The sequence below is a fragment of the Parasteatoda tepidariorum genome, chromosome X1 (assembly GCF_043381705.1).
Source record: "Parasteatoda tepidariorum isolate YZ-2023 chromosome X1, CAS_Ptep_4.0, whole genome shotgun sequence".
Classification (NCBI taxonomy): domain Eukaryota; kingdom Metazoa; phylum Arthropoda; class Arachnida; order Araneae; family Theridiidae; genus Parasteatoda; species Parasteatoda tepidariorum.
Window position 1 is genome coordinate 36,771,733 of NC_092214.1, and position 12,851 is coordinate 36,784,583.

Sequence of the window (12,851 nt, forward strand, 5' to 3'; positions counted from 1 at the left end):
AATTGATGATGAGAAAAGCTGTCATTGTTCACCATCTGTTTAATGGATTAAATTTGAAAAAGAAAACTGGCGGAAATCCAGAAAATACTACAGCTAAGTCTTACTCACACATTCACATCTCTTTAAGTAACAAGTAAACAAACAAACATTGTTTATACAAGTTGTTTAAATTCTTTTGAACAATCATAGCTAAAAAAAGTGTCTGTGTTTTTGGATTTTAGTGTATTTGTATTTGCGCTCCATGGAATTAGATTCAAAATAAGTAATAATTAAATTGCAACTAAATGTAAAAAATAAAAAAACAATTAAAACAATTTATTGTAATAGCGCAAAATAATTTTTACGCAAGGGAGTTTACTTTTCACAGAAATGTTTTTACAAATCTATTTTTGAAATGTTATTCTAGTACAGATTATTACTATGGTACATATATTTGTCAAAGCATAGCTTAAAATCAGATTTAAAATAAGTAGTAATTAAACGGCAACTGAATGTAAAGAACACTTTAAAAAATAATTAAAACAAATATAAAACCAATGTACTGTAGTATAGATAATTACTGTGACGCACTTATTTATCACACCTATTATATTATACCTATTATGGTAAATTTTTGTAATTTTATTCTGATATATTAGAGCATGGCATAAAAGTAATTTATTCGGTTAAATCTACGTTTCAGTTTTTTATATTTAACTTAATCTATAGTAATGTGATCTATAATTTTGAAAACCAGAATTTCCCATAAAGTGTTATGATTTAAACTGAAAAATTTTCTAACTTTTTTTTTCCTACCAGAAATATTATCATTATTATTATTTTAATGGCGGCCACTTGGGGGTTGTCCCATTGGCCACAGAAATGCCAGAACTGCTACTCTATTCTCGTTACCCAGCGGGCACTTGTGGCGAAGCCGCGGCGGTGGAGCAGCGTCTCTCACTACATCATTACACTAAAATATCATTACACTAAAACACGGTAATTTTACCAGAATTTTTTTTCCATGTACAAAACATGAGTTTTGTGTTTGTTAGCCACACGTGAAAGCGTACAGTAAATAAGCATACATTTAAAAAAATATAACTAAAAAAATAACAAATGTCTAAAATATTTAAATGTCATCAGTATTTCATTTACTTATTTTTATTATTATTATTATTATTTTTTTATTACGAAAATTCCAATCTATAGTCTCAAAACTGCTACAAAATTTCCTGCTAATTCTATTTTTTTTAGGTGGCTTTTGCTAATGAAACTGAAATTATCTGCAAATAACAACGAATTTACAAACTTGATTTTCCCTTATTGAATAAGTAAAATAAGTTTAGTTTGATACAAACTAAGTTTTCTGGTAAAAATTCTTAAAATTGATTTATTTATAACCAAAGAAAGAACGTTTGGCTAAATATTCTGAATTATTCATGATTAGGGAGACAGTAGACGTTCAAAACAAAAAGGGTCAATTATTATTCAATCATTTTGAAATTTTATTGGAAAATTGGTGACATTAATGGACTCCTGTGCATAAAAATTTAAAGAAGATTAATAATTAGTATCAAAGTTGTAGTTGACGTCAGATTTTAAAATTGCTTATATAAGTAAAAAGTTCTTCAAGAACTAGTTTTTAGTTTTTTCTTAAACATTTAGCTAAAGTCAATACTTCTACGCATTATAATTAAGTTACATGGTATTTTATAATCTTATGAATTATTAAGGTTTATATAGGTTAAACTTTTATTAAGTTAATAAATATTAAAACAAAAGCACATTTCAATTATATTTGCTTAAAACATTAAACAGCTAAATAAAGGCATTGTGACTATCAAATTCACTTAAAATTATACAAGACACATAAAAATGAAAAAAAGTTCCATAACCATAAAAAAAATTGATGCGCAAGGAAATGTGTGGAAATTGAGAGAAAATTGAAAAATCGATAATGGGAAAAAGCTTTATCCAAGAAAGCAGTACCTTGATTTATACAATGTATCTAAAATTAAATCGACCTTTTTCTTAAAACTTTATAGCAGGAAAACAGTTAAGGTTAAAAAAAAAAATTGGAGCAAATTATTGTGACAGAGCGTAAGCGTTTTTTCGCTAAAATTTTGCTTTTGGTTAAATTTTTTCTTCGATTGATAACACTGAAAATATTAAATCTGTAAATAAAAAAATGAAGAAATGAAAACAAATCGTTGGTGAGTTTTTAAATCTCGAAACAACTCGAAATGTGTGCTTGCGAAAATGTANAGCGTAAGCGTTTTTTCGCTAAAATTTTGCTTTTGGTTAAATTTTTTCTTCGATTGATAACACTGAAAATATTAAATCTGTAAATAAAAAAATGAAGAAATGAAAACAAATCGTTGGTGAGTTTTTAAATCTCGACAGAACTCGAAATGTGTGTTTGCGAAAATGTACCTATCTCAAAATGCGTGTTTTCGAAAATAAAGACAGCAAAAAAAAAAAAAAAAAAATTTGTTTTCAGTTTTCAACAAAAATTTTACAGCTAAACGAATTTTTACAAAATAAATAAATTTTTTAAATTTTTACAGCTAAACATGCTTTGTTTTTCTCACTTTATTTAAACGCTAATCATAATTATTTAAGGGGAAAGTCCGGAACTTTTGTTTCTGGGTGGCTAGGTTTATCACAGATATAACTTTTCAGGCGATGTCTTCGTATTCAGATATCTAAAACGGTAAAGTGAGTCTTAAGACTCTAAATTCCTACAATATAAATTTTCTACCACAAATATAAACTTATAGCACCCATGGTAATCTAGTAAAAATAAGTGTTAACTTTTTAAGTCTTTAAGAAAAAAGACTTATTCAGTTTATTCTTTAAAAAAACAAGAATAGTCATTAAAAATTTCGAAAAATGGAATAAAATATTATGTTTATTTCCTTAAAGAGCTATGTCCACTTTCTAAAACATGTATTTCACTTTTCGTTCATTTTTTAAGACACGTATTTCGAGTCTGTCCATTTCCGTAAACGCGCATTTCGAGCTGTGTTCATTTTCTTAAACACACATTTTGAACTGTGTCCATTTTCCTAAATACGTATTTCGAGCTGTGTTTATTTTCTTAAACACGCATTTTGAGCTGTGTCCATTTTTTCGTAAACACGCATTTCGAGCTGTGTTAATTTTCGTGAATATGCATTTCGAGTTGTGTCCAGATTTAAAAACTCACTGACGAAATATAAAATCATCGAGTTTTTGAAATCTCTTAATAAAAAAAAGTAACATTAAGATAGTTGACTTCACCGTCAACCGCAATCAAGCGTGGTAATCGGAGATCGAAATTTACAAACGTAACAAGAAAAGCTGTAGAAGGATTTGACCTTAATTGTTTGAACTAAAGCATTGTTACTTGAATTTGCAGAAAAATTGTAAATTAGCCTGAAGTGTTTTCCCGTAATAAATTTTAGACAACTGCCAAACTAATTTAAGATATCTTGATTAAGAATGTTTACATATTGAAATTCATATAAGCCATTAAGAAAAGCTTCATTAATAAACGGTTTGTGCAAATTAATTAGTAACATATGTATTTTTTAGCATCTTAAAAATCAGAAGTTGAATATTTGAAAGATTTTCTCTCACTTTATGTGTCTATTGTTTCATTGGAAATTAAATTTGAATAAAGTGAATAAATAAATAATAACACAACATTTTTGCTACTTTTTCTTTTCCAAAGATTATTGAATCCTACCTGCGACATTTTGTAACCTAAATTTTTATTCTTATTTGGAATAAAACAGTAAAAAGGTTGCAGTTACAACTAGCATTATTTCTAAGCCTATATTAATTTTCGTTAATTTTGTGACATCAGAGGGCGTAACCTGTACAAACGTAACGCTGAAAGGGCGAAATCTGTTGGAAATACTCTGAACGAAAACTAAGAATTATGGAAGAAAAAATTCAGGCATTGTCACATGAATTTGCTGCAAGAATTAAATTTTTAACCTAAACTGTTTCCTGTTATAAACTTTTAAAAACTGTCCGAACAATATAGGATACTCTATAGATGTTTACAGATTGAAACTCTTATAATTCACTACCAAAAGTTCAATTTCAAGAACGGTTTGTAGCATATTAATTAGTGACATGTGAATTTTTAAATATCTTAAAAAACAGAAATTAGACATTTGAATAATATTTTTTTCTCATTCTAAGGTTCTACTTCTTTCGAGGAGATTAAAATTTAATAAACATAAATTACTAAGCAAAGAAACATACAACATATAGGCTTTAACATTTTGCTACCGTTTCTTTTTCAGAGATTATTTAATCACACTAGCAACATATTGTAAACTAAATTTTTATTCTTACTTAGAACAATACAGTAGAAGAGTTGAAGCTCTAGATTGAGAGTTTATATGCTGTTAGTTTGTAAACATAGATTAATTTTCGGTAATTCGAATCTGTGTTGCTGTTAAGAATTTTAATCCTTCGGTAATTCCTGTCAAGATAAAGGTTTCTGCTGTCGGAGAGCCATATCGGCTAGTTAGGCGGATTCTCTCTTCACTTCACTTGATAGAAATTTATAATCTTTGATTAATGATCCAGGGTGCATATGAGACTAAATCATGCTCATTAAGTCAAAATTGAAAGTTAAATTATTTGTATTTTTAAAATTATCAAAGTGAGTCAATAAATTAAACGAATGAGTTACTTGCTGACTGTATAAATGAATTTCGAGATTGGAAGAAAAAAGTATTCGAAAGTGCTTCGTTCTGGTTTATACATGCCTTAAAAAGTTATCATGTAGTTCAAATTTTCTTCAGTTTTAATAACATGTTAAATTGAACAATATTGATTTTCCGGTTGCTATAATTTATTGCGTTTAACCAGAATAAAATAATAATGAAAAACGTCAATATGATAACCAATTTACATGATATACTTGTTCTACCAATCCAGTCCCGCAGTGGACTGATCGTTAAGACACGGTTCCCAGCAGATCACCGAAGTCAAGCATCACTGGCTGCTGCCAGTGTGTGGGTGGGTCACCACTTGGATCAGTCTGCGTAGGGACCGAGGGTGTGCGGTATTGGTCCTCGTTAAACTGTTCTACCGTGAAGTGCTCGACTTCGCGTGCAGGTCGTCGGGCTACCGAATCGGGGGAGCCACCCCCTCTGCAGAGGATCAAAATTGTGATGGCATGTCTTCGGATCATCCTCAGGGATGTTTCCCAGACCGTCGCCAATAGCCCATTGTGCAGTTCTAGTGTGACGTAAATGAACAACAACAACAAGAACAGCAACAACATCTACCAATCCAATAGTTTTAATACTGCTAGAAAACAATTTTTATATGAGATTTGAAGTTTACCTCGCAAGTCGGGCCACGGTTAGAGAATCGGACTCTGGTCGAGCAGGAGGGGCTCCTCGGAGAGCCGGGGTTCGATCCTCGACTCTGCTAAGACCTATCCAGTACGTGCGGTATATGTGCTCGTTAAATCTGTGGAACCGAAAGTTCTGCGGTCGTTTGTTAAGCAGTTCCATGGGTACATGGATCAGAAGAAAATTCCCTCCACCTTCAGATTTCTGTCAAAATTGAGGAAGTGGTCTGAGAAAATTGTGATGGCATGTCTTCGGATCATCCTCAGACATATTTCCCACACCGTTGCCAATGTGTGATGTAAACAGAAAACCTACCTACACAAGTATATCAAAAAAAATCTGTGTAATAATAATTTTAAATTATGAATTGTTTAAGTGATTGAATTTCGTGATTTAATTGAGTTAATTTCGAGTTATGTGAATAGCGTAAGAACTGAATAGCGAAAATTTCGAGAAGTGTCGAATTGAAAGTTGCATGAAGAATGCTAGAAGATACAGAAAGTACTAATATAGTCTGTCAATGGAAAGAACTTCCCTCACCAATCGTCTGGAGCAGTGGCGGTGGCTATGGTTATGAGGTTTAACTGTTTCAAGTTTGGTCAATATTTAAACAGTTCTTTCGTTTGGGTTGAAGTGAGAAAAAAAATCAGTGAAGAGAAAAGTGCCCCTCTTTGAATTGCGCTTATTCTTCTTTCCATTGTAGCAGACAGCTGTAGACTGTGTGGTAAGAGGAGTTATTTCTATAGACAAACTACAGTGGTAACATCATTTCAATAGAATCGAGTACTTCAAAAGTAAATAAATTTTAAAGAATAAAAAAAATCCAACTTTTAGTTTAAAATATAAACAGTTTTTATCACAGGCACTAATATATTAGATTTCAGCTTGTTTTAAAAGGACAGTATTTTGTTTCTGTATCGCCTTAACAAATTCATTAGTGTCTTGGTTATTTATTCAAATCGAATAACCTATCGTTTAAGACATAAATCAAATGACTATAAACGAGATACAATTCGAAACAATGTTAAATAATCTGAATGCATTTAGATAGCGTTTGATTTAATGTCATTAAATTAAAAGTTCTTTTTCAAAGGGGCGAAGAAAGACAAATTGGATTGAACTTCGTTTGGGAGTACATGAAGTGGAGCAATGACGATAGAAATTTATTTTTGGTGTTGGGAAAAAAGATTAATTTAGGTGGTCATTGATCCTTTCTATGGACCATTAATCAATTTAATGGTCCATTGACTTATCCTATGAATTACAGAACACAGTTTGTTCTATTTGAGGGACCTGCTCTATCACTATTTGCTGTTTAAGTTACCGGTATGATACGATTCTGTTCGCATTGATATTGGGGATTCCTAAAGTAAAGTGTTCGATCCTATAATAAATAGAATGTACGGAAAATAGTTTTATTTGTTTGAGTTTTACTTGTTTTACTCCTTTATTTAAATATGGTGAGATTAAAAAGTTAATTTTTCCCCACACTATAATAAAGTATTATTGGATGCAAGAAATATTACCCTTAAGTCTTTATAGAAGTCTTTATAATAAATCTTTATAATAAATAATATCTATATAATAAATCTTTATAATAAATCTTTATAGCACGTTTCTCTTAAAAAAAATAGCTAAATGTACTGCAGCATGAAATATTCACTGCTAATACAGTTTTTACGATAAATCATAGGGTTTATAAATGTTGAACAAAATAAGAAGAAATATTAAAGCAATTATTGTCAAATATATAATTTAAATTAATTCATAACGAATTATTCCATTTCGTTTTCTTTCGTTTTTACAAAAATATTACGGAGCCAAAAACCAAAGAAAAAAACGCTTTCTCTTTGATCGTCGACATAACATAAAGGAATATTTTTTAATCGACATTTGCTCACATATTAACCATTTGGTAATAACATCTTGTAGGAAATACCAGACAATGGTCTTTACTTAAGAAAAACATTAATGTAGGGACTACAGGGTAAGTATATATATATATATATATANTACTGAATTAAAATTTTTATTATATTTTTATTTAATTTTTGCTATTTATATCTTTATATATATATATATATATATATATATATATAAATACACTTATTAAGTTTAATGATGTAAAAAGTCATAGCTCTAAAATAAAATATTCATTTCAATTATTTTTATAGCTAAGAAAGAAATTGGTTTTTGAAGTGATATTTTTTATTGGAATATTTTTCACTCATTTGATTTATTTTTAATTCATATGCTAATAAGTTTTTTTCCCTTTAATTGTTGTCGAGCTTATGTTACTCTGTAGTGTCGTGTTTTTCATTTATCGTTCGTGAAAAATAATTTATTTCAACAGTTTTTATGAGATTAAATATTTTTTCTCTTCTGCAATTAAATAAAGTGATTTTATTTTTATGCAATGATTTTTAAAATGCTTTCATTTTTTGCTGCTTTTTTGTCAGAAAAATTATTTAAATTTCTCGTAATATTAAGATACTTTATTTCAAATTCAAAACATTGTAGTTTGTTTAAAAAAAATGTATATTAACGGCTCAGTTTTAGAATTATATGAACTTACATAATTTAACTGAGTACGATTTTTGATTTTAGTCTAATTAATGGCAAATAAAGTGAAAGTTAAGTGATTTATGAAAATGTTTTCCTAACTCAATTTAGTTTAGTATTTTTCACTCCTTTTCAATTATATAGTGATTTGTAATTCACATTATATCTTTTACATTTATGGGATGTAGTGTAATAGTTTCAAATTGCAACATTTTATTATTAGCCTTTTACTGTATTTGAAATTAATGAAAACTTATTAATTTCAGTACTACATATTGTTTTTTTACAAAGAAGAAAAGAAAACGGCATTTCATTGAAAAATTCACGTATCTGTTGCTTGTAAAACTTCTTCCACTAAATTTTTATCAAATGTTCGTCGTGCAAAAAGGTAAAAATATATTTTTAGTAAGTAGTCCAAAAACGAAAAAACTGTATATCTTTCATAAATTAAACGCTTTTCTATGTAATGCTTTAAATTTCAAATGATTTTTAACTTCTGATATTGCTTTTTAATTATAAATGACCCTATCAAAATTGAAGTATGTTGAAGTGCTCTCAGAATCTCGTGTGTATTTACCCGATATCTTTCAGCTGTAGCGAATTTTATGATAAAAGTGTCAAAATATGGGCTATAAGCTGCTAGTAGTGCTGTAAAAATAAACATTGATCTTTGAAAATAATTATATCTCAAAAGAAACCTATTCCTAAATTTTCTAGTTCTGTTTTTGATACGCTTTCCTCCTATTTTGAGGTTTACGCATGAACATATGCTAATTTCCTTGCAAGAAATAAAAATTCGAAAATTCATGGAAGACAAATGCATCGAAGGAGTTTTTTCTAGATTCTTTTATAAAGGGATTGAGCCACAGTTAAAGAGCCCTAAATTCGGAGCAAAACTGTAATTTTAAACTCCCATACTATCTTGCTGTAAAGAATTACTTGATCTTTCGAACGAAAAAATATTTTAAGTGCCACTTTTTATAAATATTGGTCCAATCAGAAGAAGGTAGATCAGAAGATATGTTTGATTTTGTTGAAATTTCAGGATATTAAATTAATGTAAATGTGAAATTTCAAACACGTTTTTGTCAATTTTGTGAAAACATAATTTTGTCAATTTGGGGGGGGGGCGGTGGGTGGAAAGCTAAAGACCCTCAGGCATTTTGAGAAAAACTCACCTGATGACATGCGAAAATAATTTTTCTAAGTGTGTGAACCACAGCACTTACCACTATTCACTCTTCCACACTAACTATTAAAACATTAAAACTTCCAGTTGACCTTTGCATCGAGTGTCTAAGTTTATTCAAAAATTTTCGAAATGAGATTATCTTCTTAGACTTTGACCATCAAAATCTGCTTATGCCAACATATCTGTGACATATCCACAAGGGCAACAGTGAACATATCCACAAGAATACATATATCCGTTAATACATAATACTGAGTCGTACCTAAAATAGTAATAAGTGTGATGTATAGTTGGCGTTACCGGAAAAAAAAATCAAGAAATAAAGTTTGAAGAAAAAAGTAGAAGTAAAGTCTGAAATAAGAAATTGAAATTTTGAGCAACTTCCAAAGTTATTAGCTGCTTTAACCTAAACTGGATTAGATTGAAATTCGATGAAAAAAAAAAGAAATTTGAAGGAAGTATAGCAGAAACAAAGCTAATTCCTAGATTTTCAATTACTGTTTCAACTTTTATATAATAAGGTCAAAAGTTTGAGGTTCGTATCTGAGTAATTGAATCCAGAAATAGTTATGGAAATGTAAATTATTTTATGGAAATGTTATGGAAATGGATTTAGACCCAATATGATTAATTGAAGCTAATTTTTGCCTCCTTTGAGGTAAACTTTATCTATAGTTTAATGAGGGAGAGGGGGAAAGTGGGGAAACATACTCGTTGCGTTACTACAGATAGGCTAAACTTAAAATAATAGCGATGAAATAGCAGTTTCAAACTCATAGATAGTTCTGAAAATAGCATATTATTTGAAAAAGCGCTATTTTCTGCGATGAAATACTTTCGAAAAACAGCCTCTTTTTTCTGAATTATCAGCTAATTATTTGCTTTTTAGTCACAAAAAATTTGAATTCTAAAATAACTCTCTATGCATGCTATGTGCGAAAAGACTTCTTCATAAAAAATCTTATATGTAAAATAGTGTTTAAGTTGTTCATATTGATCTTTAATCTAACTAAAAAAGATATATTCAAAATAAATACGATCACCAAAAAGTACTTGAAAGACATTTAAAAGTAATACATTTAAAACAACTTATTTCTTGCTATTCATTGATTTTTCCAATTACTTCTTCCACTTTAAAGATTTCGTATATTTTTAATCTTTTATCAGGTGGTAGCAGTTTTAGCTTTTTGAAAAAATAAAATTAATCCTCTTTCCCATTTTCATTCCTTAAAAATATTTTTTACGTTCTAGTAGGAATTGAAAAATTAAAAAAAAAATTCTTTCACAAATTTCGATTAAAATTTTGAAGCTTCGTGGCTATTAGCGCAATCTATAGTTACTTCGTATTTTTATTTTTTTGACGCTTTCAAAAATTACTTAGTCAATGCATTGATTCAAAAGGAAATCTTCTGAATTTAATTGCGTCGTAAGTAATGATAATAAGCTGTAAAAAATAAACTTTCTGCAAAGGAGCTGAAGTTATAAAAAGACTAACTTTATTAAATTTATTGATTAAAATCGGAATTTGTAAATGCTCTTGAGAATTAATCCCCAATTACTCGTCGACAGCTAACTTTTTTACGAATTTTAGTGAATATATTAATCGGCAGAAATTTAGTTTTTACATTTCCGTTCCATAAATTAAATCTCATGACCTGTTTTGTAAAGACTTTAAAATTATGGTTTGTTAGAAAGTTTTATTTTAATAGACTCTTGTGGTGCATGCTATGTTCCGTACATGATTTTTATAATTTAATAAAATAAGTTTTTCTGAATATTAAAATTTGAAAATATTAGTTTTTTACTTGTTCTCTTTTAAGGGTTTAAGTCGTTCGTTTTATATAGCAGTTTAATTAGGTATTTTTTAAAAGCATTTTATACTTTTTTTAAAAATTAGATTTACTCCTTATTTATTACTATTTCTTAAATCTAAAATTAGACACTTTAATATAACTTTGAGAGTGGAAAATTTTAATAATAATAAAATGGAAGTAAATATTGCATATTAATAAACATATTAATATTCATTTTAATAAAATGTAAGAAAAAATCATTTTGAATATTAAAAAGTTTAGACACTCTATCATAACTTTCACAGAGAATATTTTAATAATTATAGAATGGAAGTAAATATAGCATATTTATAAATATATTTAATTTATGAAATATAAGAAAAATCATTTTCATTATTAAAAATATATGCATAAGCTTTTATTAAATATGCAAGAAAATCTTTAATTTTTAATGGAGCAACGAAATTTTACTGGAAATTTAAAATCTTTGAGTTAGTTGCTTAGGGAAAGGTATGTTTCCTTTATTTTCGTTCAAGCACCAATTTTATTTATTTTATTATAAATAACAATTTCAATTTGGAAATTTACAACGTACTTCTCGTAAAAAAAAATATGTGATGAGAAAGTACCATATTTTGTTCAGCTTGTCAATGTCGTTATTTTTTTTTCATTAAAAAATTAGATATTTAAAAAATTATAATAAAAATAGTGTCATTAAATTAATATATTTCAAATATTACATTACTAGTTACCTTATTTTTGATGAAAAAAAATTAAAAAAAAAATTCTAAAAGTTCGAATGAAATGTAAGATTTCTATAATACGTGCAGAGGAATGTGTGATATACACCGAAGAGCCATTACAATATGACCACCCTCCATCTATAACAATGGGCTCACCCAGGTTTTCATGGTTTCTCGCCCAGGAACAATGTTTTCATGGGGCACATTGGGACTCATAATCCTTATAGAACAATCCCAGACGTCTGTAAGCTACTTGAACATAGTTGCAGACCAGGACCATTCATGGCAACAGTTTTTCCTACGGGGGATGGTGTTTACCAACAGGATAATGCACCATGTCATAAGGGTCGAATCGTCATGGATTGGTTCGACGAACATTCCAGTGACTTTCAAGTCCTGTCTTGGCTCCCAAATTCATCTGACCTTAATCCAATAGAGCATTTGTGGTCCAACTTGGAAAATCAAATTCGTGCTGCCACGCTACCCCCTCGCAATGTGAGGGAATAGCAGGATCAGTTAGTGAGCGCTTGGTACCAGATACCTCAGACTACCTATCAGCACCTTGTGGAATCAATGCCACGGCGGGTGTTAGCAGTTTTGAGGGCTAAAGGCGGCCCTACATGTTATTAGTAGGGTGGCCATAATGTAATCATACCCTCCAACTGCTACGGAATTTCCGTAGTTTCAGAAATCTTCTTTTCAGACGGTAGCAAAATTAATGTCTTAATATTTAAAAAAAATTAATTTTAGCGTAACTTGTCCACCATTACTTATAAAAGTGCAGGCCATATGGCTAGATTCTTAAGTTCTGATAAAATTTTTATGAGAGATCCATTTGCTTTAAAAATTTCTACTTTGGTTCGCTACCACTAGAAAGAATTATTTTCAAAATCCTCATAAGTTGGAGGGTATGTGTAATGGCTCTTCGGTGTATATTTCATAAAAATAATATGTAAAATTTTAATAACATTTGCAACGTTGATATAATTGAATTTATCCGTGAGATTTTCATGAAATTTGCAGCAGGTGCATACTTTGAATGATATGTAACATTTTTGTTAACAAAAACCACGAAGTTTTGGGGACAATTAAAATAATATGTGTGACTTTCACAATATATTGGCTTATAAGGGAAAGAAAATTATCTTTTAAATAAATATCGTTTTGTAGTTCATAGCTAACTAATGGGGCAAATCTTTCATTGAATTTGGCACAT